We start from the raw sequence: 16,087 nt of genomic DNA on the forward strand, positions 1-16,087 counted from the left end.
ATATAAAACATAATACATATTCTCCTTATGTTACCCCCTGCCCCCCACTGAGTAACACACACCTTTCCACTTTTACTTTGCCAACACTAAAAAAGTGATTTTGAATGCTGGATCCAACTTTTTCACTTATATTTGGAGGAAAATATGTAATGTATGTATGAAACCTATTATTTTAGGTTCTTGTGAGTATCTAAAATCTTTAGATAAATTGACATAAAAGTTGCTATAAAATACAAATTCCTTCCTGGTTAAAAAAGTAATTTCAAACCTTTATGTTTTATTTGAGTGTTTTCTGGGGCACCTGGGTGGCTCAGTCCATTGAGCATCCAACTTCAGCTTAGGTCATGATCTCGCAATTCAAGAGTTTAAGCCCCACATCGGGCTTGCTGCTGTCAGCACAGAGCCTGTTTTGGATCCTCTGTCCCCTTCTCTCTGCCCCTGCCCTGGTTGTGCTCTCTCTGTCTCTCAAAAATAAATTAATGTGTGTTTTCTAGTTGAATTAGAAATATTCAGGATTTGTAAGATATGTCATCACTCTTTAATAAATACTTCGAAAAGGTATCTTAGTTTTTAATTACTTGTAATTTCTATAATTTATTCCAAAGCCTTAATTAAATAAATTTTAATTAGTTTATGCTTTTTTTTCCAATATTGATTGAAAATTTTGAATCATATTTCCTGTTTCTTCCCCAGTACACAACCCCAAGTTATAATTTTCCTGACAAAGAAAATTGTGTCAAACTCAGTGATTGAGATTCGGCCTTGTCACCCAGCTGGAGCAAAGGGTGTTGTGGAAGGGAGATAACACTTTTAGGGTTTGTATTCCTGAAAGGATGCAGACTTTCTGATTTTGTCTAGAAGATGGTATAGGTGAATGCAGCTAGGTAAAGTGAGAGTGGCATGCTATTAGGCTGTTATATCCATCCTCTTGGAAGATTCTGCACATTTCTTAGCCATTCCTTTGTCAGGAATGACAAATTATTGGAATTTGGCAAATTTTTGGAAGAGTAGGATTTGGAAGTTAGGTTATACTTCAGAACCGAGGTAGAGAGAATGCTGAAATAGTGTATCCTGGACACCAAAGGGCCTAGGATTAGAATGATGGACTGTTTTAGCGTTTTGGTGTTTGCTAGGTAGGAAAAATTCTTCTCTTTTTATGGCAGTATGAAGTCCCTGCAATAGAAAGACAAATATCATGTGATTTCACTCATATGTGGAATTTAAGATACAAAACAGATGGACATAGGGGAAGGGAAGTAAAAATAATATAGAAACAGAGAGGGAGACAAACCATAAGAGGCTCTTAAATACAGAAAATAAACTGAGGGCTGCGGGTGGGGTGTTGGGTGGGGGAAAGAGCTAAAAGGGGTGATGGGCATTAAGGGAGGCACTTGTGAGCACTGGATGTTGTATGTAACTGATGAATCACTAAATTCTATTCCTGAAATTATTATTACACTATATATTAAGTAACTTGGGTTTAAATTAAAAATAGATTTAAAAAAAATAAAAATAAATAAATAAATAGTTGGTTTTAAAGTTTCTATAGTAGAATTGAGTAATGGTTTGTTTTAGAGCATGGATGTTGATGTCGAGCTTAATTTAAGTCATGACTTTTCCACGTACTCATTAGGTCAATAATACTAGCCTGAAGTATCTTAATGTGTATTACATAGTATGTGTTAAATAAATAATGACTGTGATTTTCCACAGGATCTGTAGTCTCGTTTAGTATAATTCAGTGAAATCTAGTTGCCTTTCCTTAGGCATACTAATTTGTTTTTTCCTTTTTTGAGTATCTTTCTTCAGCTTTCTTTAGTCTTTACCATCAAGTGGAAAGATGACTTAAAAGAACTTTTCTGGTTTATTTCTAAAGGTATTGGTATTTCTAAAGGTATTAATACCGTATTCACTGGCATATGCCAGTTAAATATGCATATACCAATATTTGATACATTAAAAAAAACAGATACAATTCCTTAAGTAGTGTTATCTGACTAGAAATTAAATGGACCAAAAGAGAGACAGGAAAATGGGGGGGGGGGAGAGGTGGAAGTAGTTGTAAAGAGAAAATTAAAACTAATTTGTAAACAAGAAAACAGGTTTATCTGTAGCCATAGGAAGAAACTGTTAAGACTACTTTGAGCACTTTGATTTCCTAGGAAGCTTCCTAAGGTTTTTGATTATTCAATTATTTATTGAGTTGAAATTAAATATTTAGATACAGTATAGGTACATATATTGTTACACATATATGTCACATATATACAAGTTTATTATTCCTAAACTAATTTAGGGGGTTCTTTTCCACTCAAAGGAAATTTAAATAAATACTTTGAATATTTCAGGAAATACAGCATACCATTTAGTAAATTTAAGGGAACAAGTGAATAACTTAGCTATTCCAACAATGTTTGGCCTCCGCATTCCTTGGCTCAAACAGGGACCTCAATGAAGCGTCCCTCTTGGGAGTTGCCTGTGGAAATCTTACTGAAAATATCCAAGTCCCAATTTCGGCTTCCCTCTCCTCTATTTTTTTAAACCAACTTTCTTTGAAGTATAGTTTACATATAATAAACGACATCCATTTTAAGTGTACAGTTACTAAATTTGACAAATGCATACACCCGCAATAATTAAGATATTGAATAGTTTCATTACCCCCCAAAATTCACGTATATCCTTTTCCAGTGAAATCCTGCTCTGTCTCTGTTCCCTTGGAGCCACTGATCTATCTTTCACGATGAACGTTTGTGTACAAGTCATTTTGTACACATAATTTTCATTTCTTTTGGGTAGATACAAATAAATGGACTATATAAAGTATTTAACAAGAAACTGCGGAAATATTTGTCAAACGGATGATACTATTTTACATTTCTACCAGCAGTGTATAGGATCTTTTTAATTATAGACATCCTAGTGGATATGAGAGGGTATCTTGTTTTATTTGGATTTTCCTAATGCTGAACATGGGTTCATGTAGTTATTGACTATTCAGATATCTTTTTTTATTAATTGTATTTAAATCCAAATTAGTTAGGAGGGCACTTGTTGGGATGAGCACTGGATGTTTTATGGAAACCAATTTGACAATAAATTATATTTAATAAGAAAAAGAAAAAATCCAAGTTACTTAACATATAGTGTAATAATGGTTTCAGGAACAGAACCCAGTGATTAATCACTTACATATAACACCCAGTGCTCATCCCAACTGCCCTCCTTAATGCCCATCACCCATCCAGCCTGTCTCTCCACCACCCCTCTAGCAACCCTCAGTTTGTTCTCTGTATTTAAGAGTCTCTTATAGTTTGCCTCCCTCTCTGTTTTTATATTATTTTTCCTTCCCTTTGCCTATGTTCATCTGTTTTGTTTCTTAAATTCCACATGAGTTAAATCATATGATATTTATCTTTATCTGACTTACTTATTTCAAATATTTTTTGTGATCTGTATTCTATAATCTTTGCCCATTTTTTAAAAGTTTTATTGCTTATCTTCTTAAATTGAAAATTTTTATATTCTGAGTACGAATTCTTTGTCATATGTACACTCTCACACACAGTATTTTTTCCATTCTGTGGGTTGTATTTTCTTTCCCTTAACAAATAAGTTTAGTTTATCAATTATTTTCTTTTATCATTATTGCTTTTTGTGTCAAGTGCAAGAAACCTTTAACTACATTAAAGTTTTTAATTTTGCCTATTTTTCTTCTATTTATCTGATACTTAGAGCTTTTGAACCATTTAGAGTTATTTTGTGTACAGTATGTAAGGATCCTAGTTCAATTCTTTAAAAAATCTATTGAGGTGCATATTACATAACATAAAATTAATCATTTGACATGAATAATTCAGTGACATTTAGTGCATTCACCATGTTGTGCAGCCACCACCTCTGTTTAGTTCCAACATTTTTATTGCTCCAAAATAAAACCCCATACTTAAGCAGTTTCTCTCTATTTCCATCCTCCCCTCAGCCCTTAAAAACCACCAATCTGCATTTTGTCTCTGTGGATTTAACCTCTTCTGGATATTTCATACATTATGTGACCATTTGTGTCTGGCCTCTTTCACTTAGAATATTTTTGAGGTTGATCCTCATCATATCATTTAACAGTACTTCATTCATTCTTATGGTTGGGTAATATTGCATTATATGAATATATTACATTTTGTTTATCTATACATCCATTGATGGAGATTTGGATTGCTTACCTTTAAGCAATTGTGAATAACACTGCTATGAACACATATATGTGTGTGTATATGTGTATATATATACATATATACACACACATATATATATGTGTGTATATATATGTATATATATATATATATATATATACATACACACACACATTTGTTTGAGCACCTGATTTCGGTACTTTGGGGTATATACCTAAGAATAAAATTACTAGTCCATATGGTAATTCTGTCTTTTTGAGGGGCCACCAAACTGTTTTCCACAGGGCTGAACCATTTTATATTCCTACCAGCAGTGCACGAGCACAATTTCTCCACCTCCTTCAAATAGTTTTTATTTTTTTTATTGATATTACTGTTATTATTATGGTCATCTTAGTTTGTTAATGAAATAATTCTTCATCGTGGTTTTGATTTGCATTTTCTTAATGAATAATGATTTTGAGCATCTTTTCATGTGTATGTTCACTATTTGTGTATCCATTCTTTGGAAAAATGTCTATTCAAGGCCTTTGCCTATTTTTTAATTGGACTGTTTGTCCTTTCGTTGTTGAGTTATAAGACTTCTGTATGTATTCTGGGCACTAAACTGATACACGGTTTGCAAATATTTTCTCCCATTTGGTAGGTCATTTTTCACATTCTTAGTAATATCCTGTTATGCACAAAAGTTTTTAGTTTTCATGGTGTCCAATTTATTTTTTTGTTGTTGCTCATACTTTTGGTGTCATATCTAATATTCCATTGCCAAATCCAACATCATGAAGATTTACTCTTATGGCTTCTTTTAAGATTTTAATGGTTTTAGATTTTATATTTAGTTCTTTGATACATTTTGAATTAGTTTTTGTAAATGACACGAGGTAGCAATCTTTTGCATGTGGATATACAGTTATCCCAGCACTATTTGTTGAAGAAACTATTCTTTCCACATTGGATGGTCTAGGCACCCTTGTCAAAAATCAATTCACCATAGATGTATGGGTTTATTTCTGGACTTTCAATTCTATTCCACAGGCTATTTGTTCATCCTTATGCCAGTACCAACATTAGCTTTATAGTAAGTTTTGAAATTGGGATGTGTGGGTCCTATAACTTTCTTTTACTTTTTTACAATATTTTGGGTATTTGGGGACCCTTGTAATTCCACATGAATTTGAGGATCAGCTTTTCCATTTTTGCTCAAAAAGCTGTTGGAATTTTGATAAAGATTTCACTGAATCTGTTGATTGTTTTGGGTGGTATTGCCATCTTGATATTGCTGAGTCTTCCAATTCAGGAACACAAGATGTCTTTCTACTTATTTACATCTTCACTCCCCACTTTTTTTTGAAAAAAAAATAAGCTTTACCCCAAAAGTGGAACTTGAACTCATGACCCTGAGATCAAGAGTTGTATGCTCTACCAACTGAGCCAGCTAGGCACCCCTATTCAGGTCTTTTTAAATTTCTTTCATCAATGTTTTCTAGTTTTCTATGTACATGTCTTTCATTTACTTGGTTAAATTTATTCCTAGATATTTTATTCTTTTGGATGGTATTGTAAATTGAATTATTTAGTTAATTTCCTTTATAGATTGCTCATTATGATTGTATAGAGACAAAATTGATTTTTGTATTCATCTTGTACCCTAAGACTTTGTTGAAGTCATTTATTGGCTTTAATATTTTATTTGTGGATTCTTTAGGACTTTCTATGTATAGAGGATAATGTCTTCTAAATAGATACAGTTTTACTTCTTCCTTTCAAATTTAGATGTCTTTTATTTCTTTTCCTTACATAATTACTTTGGCAAAGGCTTCTAGTACCATGTTGAGTAGAATTGATAAAAGCAAGCATTCTTGTCTTACTCCTGATCTTGGAGGATAAACTTTCAATCTTTTGCAGTTGAGTATTGAGTTAGCTGTGAGTTTTCCATAAATAATTTTTGTCATGTTAAGAAGGTTCCCATCTACGGGCACCTGGTTGAGTGTCTGACTATTTCAGCTCAGGTCATGGTCTCATGGTTCTTGGGTTTGAGCACCGTGTTGGACTCCATGCTGATGGCACAGAAAGCCTGCTTGGGATTCTCTCTCTCTCTCTCTCTCTCTCTCTCTCTCTCTCTCTCTCAAAAATAAATAATTAATTTTTTTAAAAAGGAAAGTTTCTATCTATTCCTAATTTCTGAGTACATTTATCATAAAAGGGTGTTGGATTTTGTCATATGTGTTTTCTGTATCAATTAAGATGATCACATGATTTTTTTTCTCCTTGTTCTATTAATGTGTCCTACTGTATCAATAATTTTCTTATATTGAACCACCCTCGCAATCATGGGATAAATTTCACTAGGTCATGGTATATAATCCTTTTGGTATATTATTGGATATAGTTTGCTAGTGTTTTGTTGAGATTTTTAAAATCTGTTTTTTATAGAGGGTATTGGTCTCTAATTTTCTTTAGTATCTTTGTCTGGTTTTGGTATCAGGATAATATTGGCTTAACAGAATGAGTTAGGTTGTATTACCTCCTCTTCTATTTTTGGAAGAGTTTGAGAAGAATTGATGTTAAATTTTTTTTAAATATTTGGTAGAATTCATGAGAGAAGCTATCTGTGGACTATACTTTGTTGTGAGGTTTTTCATTACTGATTCAATGACTTTACTTGTTATAAGCTTTCTCAGATTCTATGTTTCTTTTTTCTCAGATTCTCTATTTCATTTTCCTTATTTTAATTATTGAAATATAATTCACACATGATGTTACCTTTCAGGTGTACAACATAGTGATTTGACAATTCTATACATTACTCAATGCTTACCGCTTTAAGTGTAGTCACTGTCACCATACATTATTACAATATTATTGACTATATTCTTTATGCTTATTTTCATTTCTGAGACTTATGTATGTTATAATTGTGAGTTTGTGCATCTATATCCCCTTTATCTATTTTGCCTGTCCCCACACCCACATCCCTTTGGCAACTGCCAGTTGTTCTCTGTATTTAAGTGTCTTTTTCTGCTTTATTTGATCACTTGTTTTTTTTCTTAGATTCCACATGTATGTGATATCATATGGTATTTGTCTGTCTCTGACTTAGCATAATATCCTCTAGGTCCATACATGTTGGCACAAATGGCAAGATCTCATTCTTTTTTTATGACTGAGTAATATTTACTTCTCTCTATATGCCACTTCTTTTTTATCCATTCATCTGCTTTTTAAAGTTTTTATTTACATTCCAGTTAGTTAACATACAGTTTCATATTAGTTTTGGCTGTACAATAGAGTGGTTCAACACTTCCATACAATACCCAAAACTCATCACAACAAGTGTACTCCTTAATCCCCATCACCTATTTCCTCCATCCTTCCCCCTGCCTCCCCTCTGATAACCAGAAGTTTATTCTCTATAGTTAAGAGTCTGTTTCTTGGTTTGCTTCTCTTTTTCTCTGTGCTCTTTTGTTTTGTTTCTGAATTCCACATATAAGTGAAATCATGATATTTGTCTTTCTTTGACTAATTTATTTTACTTAGCATAAAACATTCTAGCTCCATCTCTATTTTCTTCTTGATTTAGTTTTAATAATTTGCATGTTTGTGAGAATTTGGTCATATCATCTAAGTTGTCTAATTTTTTTGGTATTTATAGTATTCTCCTATAATCCTTTTTATTTCTGTAAAGTTAGTAGCAATGTTCCATAATCTTTCATTATTTATTTTCAGTTATTTACATCTTCTCTGTTTCTCAGTCTAGGTAAAGGTTGGTTGATTTTGCTGATCTTTTCCAAAGAACCAATTTTTGATTTAATTGACTTTTCTCTATTGTTTTTCTATTCTCTATATAACTTATCTCCACTCTAATTTTTATAATTTACTACTTTATGCTAGCTTTGCATTTAGTTGGCTTTTATATTTCTAGTTTTTCTGAGGTACAAAAGTAGGTTACTGATTTGAAATCTTTCCTCTTTTTTAATGTAGGCATTTACTGCTATAAATTTCCCTGGCACTACTCCCTTTATCGCATCCCATAAGTTGTGGTATGTTGTGTTTTCATCTTCATTCTTCTCAAAGTGTTTTCTAATTTTCTTTGTGATTTTTTTCTTTGACCTTTGGTTAAGAGTGTATTAATTTTCACATATTTGTGATTTTCCCAGTTTTTCTCCTTTTATTGATTTCTAAATTCATTCCTTTGTGGTTGGAGAATATACTTTATAGGACTTCAATGTTTTTATATTTATTGAGGCTGGTTTTGTGGCCTGTATAGGTTCTGTCTTGAAGAATATTCCATGCACATTTGAGAAGACTATATATTCTGCTGTAGAGTGAAGTGTCCTATATTTGTGTTTTAGGACTGGGTTTAAGGTGTTGTGCAAGACATCTATTTTCTTATTATTCTTCTGTCTAGATGTTTTTATCCATTTTTGAAACTTGATTATTGAAGTCTCCAACTTCAATTATTATAAAACTGTCTAATTCTGTCTTCAGTGTTTATCAATATCTGCTTCATATACTGGGGCTCTACTGTTTGGTGTGTATTCTTATAATTATTATAAATTACGGATGCATTTACTTTTTAAAAACATATGTAACTTCCTTCTTTGTTTCTTGTAACAGGTTTTGGCTTAAAATATAGTTTCATATTATAGCCAGCTACTCTAGCTCTCTTTTGGTCATTATTTGCATGGAATATCTTTTTTCTTTCTTTAAATTTCAATCCATTCTGCCAGTCTCTGTCTTTTGATAGGAGAATTTAATGCATTTACATATTAAATGATTACTTATAAAAAGGATTTACCATTGCTATTTTGCTATTTTATGTATGTCTTATAACTTTTTTGCCTGTCATTTTCTCTATTCGTTTCTTCTTTTGTGTATAATTTATTATTTGTATGGTACCATTTTCATTCTCTTTTCATTCCCTTTTATGTGTTTCTTTTACATAGTAGTACTACATTTTTCTTAGTAGTTACCATAGGGATTAAAATTAATGACCTGAATTTATAACAGTCTGATTTGAATTCATATCATATTGTTGTTCTCATAAGTTACAGCTTCATATATTGTGTGCCTTGTAAAATATAACTATCTCTTTGTGTGTTTGGTTTTTAAATTATATAGGAAATAAAAAGAGTTACAAATTGAAACTATCATATACTGGCTTTTATATTTAGCTATATAGTTACCTTTACTAGAGATCTTTATTTCTTCATAAGGCTGTGAGTTATTATCTTGTGTATTTTCATTTCAGCCTGAAAAAATTCCTTTAGCATTTCTTGTAAGGCAGGTCTACTGGCAATGAATGCTCTTGGGTTTTGTTTATCTAAACATGTCTTAATTTTACCTCCCATTTTTGGAGGATGGTTTTTGCTAGATAGGGAATTCTTGATTTTCAGCATTCTTTTACTGTCAGTACTTTAAATATGTCATTCCACTGCCTTCTGGCTTCCATGGTTTCTGATGAGAAATCTGCTGCTAATTTATTGAAAATCTCTTTGTGTTGAGTTGCTTCTCTCTTGCAGCTTTACAGATTCTCTCTTTGTCTTTGTCTTTGGCACTGTTTTTTTAATGTTTTATTTATTTCTGAGAAAGAGAGAGAATGAGCAGAGGAGGGGCAGAGAAAGGGGGACACAGGATCGAAAGTGGGGTCCGCCCTGACAATAGAGAGCCTGATGTGGGGCTCAAACTCACAAACTGTGAGATCATGAAGTCAGACTCCCAATTGACTCAGTCACCCAGGTGCCCCTGTCTTTGACGGTTTGATTAGAATATTTCTTGGATCTCTTTGAGGTTATTGTACCTGGAGTTCATTGAACTTCTTGAATGTGTAGATTCATGTATAATTAAACTTGGGAAGGTTTCATCTGCTATTTCTTAAAATACTCTTAAAAGAATATTTAAATATTATTTTCCGTTTTCTTTTGGTGCTTCTAAAATGCATACGTTGTTCAGCTTGGTGTCCCATGGGTTTCCTGGCTCCACTCATTTGTCTTCATTCTTTTCTTCCACTCAGACTGGATAATTTCAATTGTTGTATCTTCAAGTTTATTGATTTTTTTCCCTTCTGCCTGTGATAGCTGATGTTAAACACCTCTGTTGAAGTTTTCATTTCAAATACTGTGCTTTTTAGCTCTAGAATTTCTATTTGGTTCCTTTTTGTACTTTCTATGTCTTTGTTGGTATTTTCCTTTTGTTCACGTATTGTTTTTCTGGTTTCCATTAGTTCCTGGTCCGTGGTTTTCTCTAGCTCTTTGAGTATGTTTAAGACAGTTGTTTTAACGTCTTTGTCTAGCTTTTTTGCAATGGGTTTTTTGCCAAAACACAGGTGTCATGAAAACCACCACTAAAACTAAACCAAAATGGGAAAGGAAAAGACTTACATCAATATCGTTGTCATTGGACACATAGATTTGGGCAAATGTAATACTACTGGTCATCTGATCTGTAAATGTGGTGGGATCAACAAAAGAACTATTAAAAAATGTGAGAAGGAGGCTGCTGAGATGGGAAAAGACTTCTTTAAGTATGCCTGGGTCTTGGATAAACTGAAAGCTGAAAGTAAATGTGATATCACCATTGATATCTCCCTGTGTAAGTTTGAGACCAGCAAGTATTATGTGACCATCATTGATGTCCCAGGACACAGAGACTTTATCAGAAACATGATTACAGGCATATCTCAGGCTGACTGTGCTGTCCTGATTGTTAGTGCTGGTGTTGGTGAATTTGAAGCAGGTATCTCCAAGAATGGGCAGACCTATGAGCATGCCCTTCTGGTTTACACACTGGGTGTAAAACAACTAAATGTTGGTGTTTACACACCAAAATGGATTCCACTGAGTCACTATACAGCCAGAAGAGATACGAAGAAATCATTAAGGAAGTCAGCACTTACATTAAGAAAATTGGCTACAATCCTGACACAGTGGCATTTGTGCCAGTTTCTGATTGGAATGGTGACAACAGGCTGTAGCCAAGTGCTAACATGCCTTGGTTCAAGAGATAGAAAGTCACCCATAAAGTTGGCAATGCCAGTGGAATCACACTGCTTGAAGCTCTGGATTGCATTATGCCACCATCTCATCCAACTGACAAGCCCTTGATTCTGCACCTCCAGGATATCTACAAATTTGGTGGTATTGGTACTTTCCCTGTGAGCCAGGTAGAGACTGGTGTTCTTAAACCTGGTAATGCTCACCTTTGCTCCAGTCAAGTTTGTTGAAGTGCACCATGAAGCTTTGAGTGAGGCTCTTCCTGGGGACACTGTGGGTTTCAATGTCAAGAACATATCTGTAAAAAATGTCCATTGTGGTGATGTGACTGGTGACAGCAAAAATGACCCACCAATGGAAGCAGCTGGCTTCATGGCTCAGGTGATTATCCTGAACCATCCAGGCCAAATCAGTGCTGGATATGCACCTGTGCTAGATAGTCCCAATCTCACATTGCATGTTTTCTGAGCCAAAGGAGAAGATTGATCATCATTCGGGAAAGAAGCTGGAAGATGGTTCCAAGTTCTTGAAATCTGGTGATGCTGCCATTGTTAATAAATGGTTCTTTGCAAGCCTATGTGTGTTGAGAGGTTCTGTGACTATCCTCCTCTGGGGTGTTTTACTGTTCATGACATGTGACAGGTGGTTGTGACAGGTGGTTGCTGTGGGTGTCATTAAAGTAGTGGACAAGAAGACAGCTGGTGCTGGCAAGGTCACCAAGTCTGCCCAGAAAACTCAGAAGGCAAAATTAATATTAACCCTGATACCTGCCACCCCAGTCTTTAAACAGTGGTGGAAGAATGGTTTCAGAACTGTTTCTGTCAATTGGCCATGTAAGTTTAATAGTAAAAGACTAGTTAATGATAATAATGCATTGTAAAACCTTCAGAAGGAAAGAAGAATGTTCTGTGGGCCATTTGTTGTGTGTGTGTGTGTGTGTGACAGTTTTAAGTTATTAGTTTTTAAAATTAGTAATTTTTAATGGAAATAACTTGACCAAAAATCTGTGACAGAATTTTGAGACCCATGAAAACTAAAGTTTAATGAGAAAATAAATTAAAAAGATAAAGTCCTTGTCTAATAAGGCCAGCATTTGGACTTCCTCAGTGATAACTTCTGTCAATTATTTTTTCTTAAACATGCTACACTTACCTTTTACTTTGTAATATTTGGTTGAAAACAGAATTTGATTATTTTAAATGTGGTAACTGGAAATCAGATTTTTCCCTTTACTAGACTTTCCTCTTTTTTATTGTTGAGGGAAGTAGCTATCTATTTGTTTAGTGACATTTGCAACTTATTTACGTAGAGACCATATACCTTGTCATGTGTGGTACTGAAATCTGTGTTGCTTTAACTATTGCTCAGATAGCTTTTAAAAAAAAATTAATGTTTATTTTTGAGAGAGAGAGAGACAGACTGCAAGTGCGGGAGGGGCAGAGAGAGAGGGAGACACAGAATCCACAGCAAGCTCCAGGCTCTGAGCTGTCAGCACAGAGCCTGACACAAGGCTCGAACTCACGAACTGCAAGATTATGACCTGAGCTGAAGTCAGATGCTTAACTGGCTGAGCCATGCAGGCACCCATGAGATAGTGTTTTGAAGGATATTTCTTTGAATGCCAGGAACCAATAAAAGAGAGAGAGAGAAAAGGAGAACAAAAGAGAAAAAAAAAAGAGGAGGAAGAAGAAAAATCTCCTGTCTTTGTGCATTGGCTCTTTGTTGTAGCAGTCCTTCAACACTTAGCCAGGACATTTGCAACTCTGCCTTAGCTTTCACTTCCTGCTTATACTGTGCTTGGAGATCAGCCATTGTGAAAACATAAGTTTTTCTCAGGTCTTTGCTGAGCATGGGTCCTCCCCTGGACATATACCTGGCTTTTTAAATTCCTCAGTAAACATGGACATTTTTCAATGCTTTTTTTTCCCCCAAAAAACTCCACTGCTTTCCTCACAGGCTTTTGGGAGTTTATCCATATGCCTTACCTTCAGTCTTTTGCCCCAGGCAACTGTGAATTGTCCATTCACCTTACAGTGTTTTTCACAATGACTACTGCTCTGCTGTCCTGAGTCTTTTCTAAGTTAGGTGAAACAAAGACAAATGCCCTGCATCAGCCCTTCAGGTGGCCCCCAGACAGGTTAGTGCAGACAAACAATACTTTGTGAACAAAATCTTCTCTGCTGCCTCTGGTACCAAGGACAAGGGTCCCACAGTGTGAAGGTGGCTGCCCTCTTGGAAGGTGCCACTGAGCCAGGGAGGCAGCTGGGTAAGGACAAACAAAAGCACCACAGACCTTTTCTACCACTTTTCACTTGTATTTTTCTTGATTCAACATTTTCTTGGTTGTTGTAAAGTTTGGATCATTTTCCAGAGTTCTGAAAAATTTAATTTTGACAGTTCTTCCTTGATTTTTTGATGTTTCTGTGGAGGGACAGGTGCTCAGAGTTTCCTACTCAACCATTTCACTGATGTCCAAAATATTTCTAATATGAAAATCCAGTTGTTCTTTCACTATTTTTTGAAAGACAATCCTTTTCCTATTGAGTTACTTTTCACTTGTTTTGCAAGTCAATTGCCCATATTATGTATGAATCTATTTCTGGACCATATACTCTGTTTTGTTGATCTGCTTGCCTATCCTTATACTAATATCACACTGTCTTGATTATTCTAGCTTTATGATAAGGCTTGAAATCAGGCAGTGCAAGTTTATTTGGATTGTGTTTGTATCTATAGCCTAATTGACATTAATGATATTAAATCTCCCTTTGTATGTCTATGTTATATTTATTCTTTAGGTATTCTTTAATTTTTCTTGGCAGTGCCTTATACATTTCAGTGTACCAGTTTTATTATTTTTAGTAGTAACTTTTTGTAGATCCTTCAGGATTTTCTATATGTACAATTATGCCATTTTTGAAAAGTTTTACTTTTCCCCTTCCATTCTCTCTGCCTATTAGTTGTGTATCTTTCCTTGCTGTCTTGGATAGGACCACCAGTACAATATTCAGTAGAGGCAGTGAGAGCAAAGTGATGAGATTAGTCATTTCTGCCTTGTTCCAATTACAAGGGGGATATCATTCAGTCTGTTACCATTAAATGTGATGTTAGTTCAATGGTTCTCAATGGGTTCATAAACTTTGCCCTCAGAGAACAGTTGGAAATGTCTAGAGTCATTCTTGGTTGTCATGATTGGGAGCTGTTGTTGGTGTCTAGTGGGTACAGGCCAGAGATGCTGCTCACTATCCTCCAAAACACAGTACCTATACCCATCTAGTCTGCATGACAAGGAATCATCCAGGCCAAAATATCAATAGTTCTACTGTTGAGAAAGTCTGTGTTAGCTGTGTGCCTTATGGGCTGCCTTTTATCAGATTAAAGAAGTTACCTTTTATTCCTAGTTTGGTGAGAGTTTTAATCAGAAATGGCTACTATAATTCTGCATGTACAGAGATGATTATATAGTATTTTTTCCTTTATTGTACTTACAGAATGAATTACTGTCTTAGTCCATTCAGGTTGCTATAACAAAGTATCATAGTTGGGGTGAGAAATTTATTTCTCAGTTTTGGAGGCTGAAAAATCCAAGATCAGAGTGCTGGCAGAGTCAGTGTCCGGTGAAGGCACCCCTCTTGGTTCATAGACAGCTGGAACAAAATCTGGATCTAGGAATGCACTTGATTTATTTGGGATTTGTGTGATTAAACTGACTCCCAGAGCCTCACATTGGGAGATGTGGAAGATGATTTTTACCCCTTTGTTGATTATCTCATTACGATCAAGCTGGAAAATACTAGGATGTTTTTAGAACCAAGATAATGCTGTTAACATTAGTTAACTATTTCATTTTACTTGGCAATGAACATATAATATTCCATGGATACCAAGGGCTGCCCTAACAAAGTACCACAAAATGGGTGGTTTAAGATAACAAAAAAATATTGCCTCACACAATTCTGAAAGCTAGAAGTCTGAAACCAAGTGTCAGAAGGGCCATTCTCATTCGGAGGGCTCTAGGAGAGGATCATTCCTTTCTTCTTCTTAGCTTTTGGTGGTTCCTTTCAGTCCTTGGCTTATACATACATCATTCCAATCTCTACCTTCATCATCACATGATGTTTTCCCTCTGTGTGTGTGTCTCTGTATCCAAATCTCCCCCGTCTTGTAAAGACACCAAGTCATTGGATTAGGACCCACCCTAATCCAATTTGACTGCATTTTAACTTGATTACATCTGCAAAGACCCTATTTCCAAGTAAGGTCACCTTCTGAGGGGCTGGGTGGGCATGAATTTTGGGAGGACTATTCAAACTAGTACACTATGCATAAGAAAATTTTTTATTTATGCTTTCAAATGATACCTTGAAAAATATTTTTATTTAAAAAAATTTCTTAACGTTTATTCATTGTTGAGAGACAGAGACAGAGCATGAGTGGGGAAGGGGCAGAGAGAGGGAGACACAGAATCTGAAGTGGGCTCCAGGCTCCGAACTGTCAGCAAAGAGCTCACGCAGGGCTCGAACCCAGGAGATCATGACCTGAGCTGAAGTCGGACGCTCAGCTGACTGAGCCACCCAGGGGCCCCGAAAAATATTTTTATTTTAATGTCCTTTGGTCTAAATGCCAAATATAAATAGTCCTATATGCAAATGTTCAGATATACTGTCTAAAATTAATATAGAATTTCTCAAAGTTTACAAAACAAGAAACATGTGGAAGGATATGATATTGTTATTTTTTTCTGATTTAAATTTATCAGAATAGTGTCAAGTGGGTGGCTTAGTTGGCTGAGTGTTGGACTCTTGATTTCGGCTCAGGTCATGATCCCAGGGTTGTGTGATGGAGCTCCGCATCTGGCTGGCTCCACGCTGAATGTGGAGTTCACTTAAGATTCTCTCTGTCTCT

General features: G+C 35.0%; 1 protein-coding gene and 1 pseudogene across 6 annotated transcripts in view; both read left to right on the top strand.

Annotated features, from left to right (window-relative positions):
- The window catches only part of COL4A5 (collagen type IV alpha 5 chain), a 237,559-nt gene that overhangs the window by 20,989 nt on the left and 200,483 nt on the right, over positions 1-16,087 (top strand). The gene's annotated exons all lie outside the window — the stretch shown is intronic.
- Positions 7,829-15,610, top strand: LOC123383519 (annotated as a pseudogene).

The sequence above is a fragment of the Felis catus genome, chromosome X (assembly GCF_018350175.1).
Source record: "Felis catus isolate Fca126 chromosome X, F.catus_Fca126_mat1.0, whole genome shotgun sequence".
In the NCBI taxonomy this organism is placed as follows: Eukaryota; Metazoa; Chordata; class Mammalia; order Carnivora; family Felidae; genus Felis; species Felis catus.